Here is a 4,351-nt window from a genome sequence, read left to right as displayed (position 1 = left end):
AGGTGACCCTTCCCAGGTGCCTTGCGTTGGCCGAGGTTCACAGGACAGAGAAGAAAACTTGAGGATTGGGACTGAGCCACACTCACCTGTGCTGGTAGCTGGTCCAAACATCATCCTCCCTCACTGGCCAATCACCCGGCTTAGGGTGTGGAAAAGGAACGGTCCCTTGAAGGCAAAATAAAACTGTTGGTCTGAAAGTTACTTTGGGAGGTCATAAAGTTTATATCTCTATCTTTAGGCATAACTATACCAAAAGCAAACTTTGCCAGCCCATTTTAAAAATCTACAGGGGAGAACAAAGGCAATCCCTCTGTCTGCCTTGTGGGTTTTTCCAAAATGTATAATTTCTGGCATGAATGTAAAAGCTTGACCTTTGAGGGGTTTGTAAACCCCAGGGTTCTCACTCTCCCCATTTCATGTTTATATCACCTTGATGAAGTACAAATTCTAAGGACAAAGCACTATGTATCTACTTAATACTTCTAATGTCTACCTGACAGTATCATCAAGATCATTTCTGATGGTCATTTGGCATGATTGCATGACTTCTCTGTTCTTTTATGTGCAGTTTTTTTCTATAGAAAAACATTAAAATTAAATGTTAATGTTTTCTTAAGTGGCATAATCTAGTAGAATTGATAATACCTTGCTTTGGTCCAATGATTGTAACTTTTGAAAGTGCTTTCCCATCCGTTATCTATTCTTATCACAAAGCCCCAGTTGGGAAAAAAAAAAATGATTCCCAGTCTACAGATGGGGAAATCAAGGCCTCCCCAGGTTATGTGAATAGACATATGAAGTGGTAGGATCATCCACCACATCCTCAAATTCCCTCAGCAGATTCCCTGCTGTGCTTACTCTAGCAAATGATTCGAGGAACTTTTTAAATGATAGGCACATGTCTCTGGGGACAACCATGAAGCAAAGAGTCTGATAAAGTTAGAACATGTAAGTGATCTGAATGAATTAGACCATTGCATATTGAACTGAACCAGGGGACATTGCCATTTCTATTGGTCAAAACTATTGAATATCCATATGGTTTAACCTAATATATAATATTATGCTTTCCTCTATCAATGGAAATGTCATCACCAATTCCATTTTCAATATCAATAGCCTTAAAATGATCACATAATAGCAATGGTAATAATAATTATCATTTATTAAATGCCTACAATGTGCCAGGCATGATACTGAGCACTTTATATAAATTATCCTAATCTTTCTAACAACCAAATTAGATGGCTTTATCCATTTCATATGTAGATGCCAGTTCAAAAAGGTTCAATGATTATTCTGAAGGCACCTAACATACATGGGTGTCCAGCTTCAATGCTTATATTATACATACTCCTTCACATGAAAGAGTTCAGAACATAGAGAAGGACTAGGGTTAGTAATGAGTTTTTGTCTCAAGCATTAAAGCTAATGGATTGGTAGTGGCTGCCTAGAGTGTTGTGTGGAGAAGGAATCTGAATTGAAAGAGTCAGTGATGGATGGGTGACGCCTTGCCCGTGGAGGGGATTAGTGACAGGCCTTGAATAGTCCTCATCTGTGACCTGAACTCTGCCTCCAGAAGGCTTGTTTTCTAATTAAGAGGTTTAAATTAACTCAACCTATTTAATGAAATCAGAAATTCTGTAGTTAAAATTTAGCCTATGACTGTGTTGGGAATTGCTATGTCTTTTGTACAAACTAGAGTGTGACCATTCTACATCTCAGACTCAATGGATATTTCTGACTGTTGCACTATGGTAACATCTTGCTTTGTGCTCTTTGAATTTCCTGTTTCTGTATCTCCAGGTAAATTCCCAGAGGTGTGGTGGTGGGTAAGAGGCCTGGGCTTCTGGGCTTTCACCTTGCTGATCTCTGCCTTCAGCCATTGTGCTAGACTCTGCGAATCTGATCCTGGCACCGAAACATGATTTGGAAACTTGTGCTCAAGGGCTTTTTCACCAAGGGGCTAATCCCAATGAACTGTCCAATGTCTTATACAGCGTAGAAATTGGGGTCCAGAACAAAGTTAGGGAACAAACAGGTGATCTTGCTGGACCACATAGAGTTTCTTATGACTATTTATTTTAACTTATTTAATTTATAACTGATGTCTTTTATTTGTATGTGGCAGCTGAAGATCTATGTAGGATGGAATTAACTTATTTATTTTTAATTTAAATATTTCATGGTGAAGTGTTTGCCTTGTATAGAACATTTGGCGAGTTCAAATAAAAATAAAGTGTGCTTTGTGACATTAATAAACCACCAGAAGAGTGTGTCTGAGGCTCCCTCATTGAACAGGAGGAAGATTTTTCACAAAGGAAAATAATTATATATCTAGACGTCACGGGCTCTTTGAAATGAGAGGGATCATTTTTTTTATATAAAATACAAATAAATGAAAGGGATGGTAAGAAAGAATCTAGCATGTTCTTTCCATCCTAAAGCAATGTCTGGTTTTGATATTACAGGCCATGCCCAGCAGTTAACACCAGGGCCTCTATTGATGAGACCCTAACTAGATGACCTAACCTCTTGGGGACTCTCTGTCCTTCCTGTAAAGATGATCCCTCAGTTCCCACCACAAACATTAGGGGATCCAGTGGCTATCCCCAGCCTGCTGGCCTCTCACCCCTGATAAGGGAAGATACTGTGTGCCCACCACGTTCAGCCTCACTGGAGACTACCCCCATGACTCATATCACAGCCACTTGCAGAAGGACGCCAAGCCTTGCTGCAGACGGCTGTCCGGGAATGACCAAGCCTGGAGTCTTCTCATGCCAGAGGCAACAGGGTTTCCAGGACATTTAGGGTAATAACATTGCCTCTGTTAGGATCCGGGCCAGTCAAATATTTCAGTTCTTACTTAAGAGCTCTCTGGCGATTTCCCCCACCCTACCCAGCACCAAGGTTGCCTGTAGAACCAGCAGATGGGCAGTGGGTAGGAAAAGCGGCACCAGCCAGAGCCCAATTTTAAAAGGAATCTTGTGACACGTTGTCTCTGACACTAAATTGGCAGAGACCGAAGGACAAGCAAGGAAAAATACAGGCAAAGATGACTCTCCAAAGGATTAGAATTTGCATTTTGTTTTTTAATTTCTTATCACAAAGTCAGCCTGCTCCGTGAGGTGTGTGGCAAATGCATCACTATGATGCACAGGGGAAAAGATCTTGCTCTGCAGGACAGGCCACTTGCCTCAACACTTAATTTTTCATTTTGTCACATTGGACCTGGGACAAGGCTCACGCCTGTTATTTCCTTTTGTTGGGAGGAAGCACGAAGATTGGGTAATGGCAGCCAAAGAAACTTGACACTTGGTGCTATCATGGACATGGTAGCTGAACCTGTGCCAGCCTCATTCCTGTTCCCTTTGGGGGACTGTAGAGAAACCAAGCTGAGAGGCTTGTAGAGTCCCACATCACAGACACTCCCCATAACCCTCCCGGAGACCCAAATGTCTCCAGTTCTGGGCTGACCCACAGAAGAACAGTTGCCACGAGTCTAATCCTCCTTTCCCAAGTGATCAGAGGTTTGTTTTTTTTGTTTTGTTTTTTTTTTGTGTGTGTGTGTGTGTGTGTGTGTGAACCTGAGGGGCCTGGGCTTTCCCAGAAGGACAGGTGATCTGGATCTTGCCTGGCCTCTATTAGGCAGGGGTACCCAAAGTTAAGAGCAAATGCTGGCCAACATTTGGGGTTCCATCCACACAGAAGCAAATTGAAATTCCTATTTAGCCCCAGGAACCCCTGGCATTCTTCTGGAAAAGACCCCACTTCAATGTCAACCCACTTTGCTGATGTCAGACTCTACTGAGCTAAGGATTTTACCTAGCCAGGCAACTGAGTGATTGGCAGGTGGGTGGGGGAACAACAGTTCAGCAGCAGCTCCTGATGAGTAAGCACAGCCATTTCGAAAATCACAGATGCCACATGGAGTGCTCCAAGGGTAACAATGTTCAGATAAAGGGCAAGAGGCAATGTGAATTATGAAAATCATCTCTTGGTGTCATTCAGGACACTAGCTCTGGCCACAGCAAAACTGTGGGTGAGGGCCAGCTTACCCTCAGTTTCTCAGTGCCCCCCCCTGCCAATCCCCCCACCCACCCACCATCTTCCTAGTCACACACACACATACACACATCCCTACCTCTTCTGTTCCTTTTTCTATTTTTCCCCACACTCTGTACCTTGAACTCTGGTGGGATCTGAGCCCTTACATTGTCCTCTGGCCACCAGGAATCCCACATCCTCCCTCCACTTAGGGCCTTTTGTCTTGGGTGCACCATGATCTAACGCCCTGATTGCCAGAAACACTGGCTCTGAGGGCTTGAGATGCTGTGGAACCTCACAGAGA

The sequence above is a fragment of the Callospermophilus lateralis genome, chromosome 16 (assembly GCF_048772815.1).
Source record: "Callospermophilus lateralis isolate mCalLat2 chromosome 16, mCalLat2.hap1, whole genome shotgun sequence".
NCBI lineage: Eukaryota > Metazoa > Chordata > Mammalia > Rodentia > Sciuridae > Callospermophilus > Callospermophilus lateralis.
The sequence above is the reverse complement of the archived record's forward strand: the minus strand, read 5'-3'. Positions refer to the sequence as shown.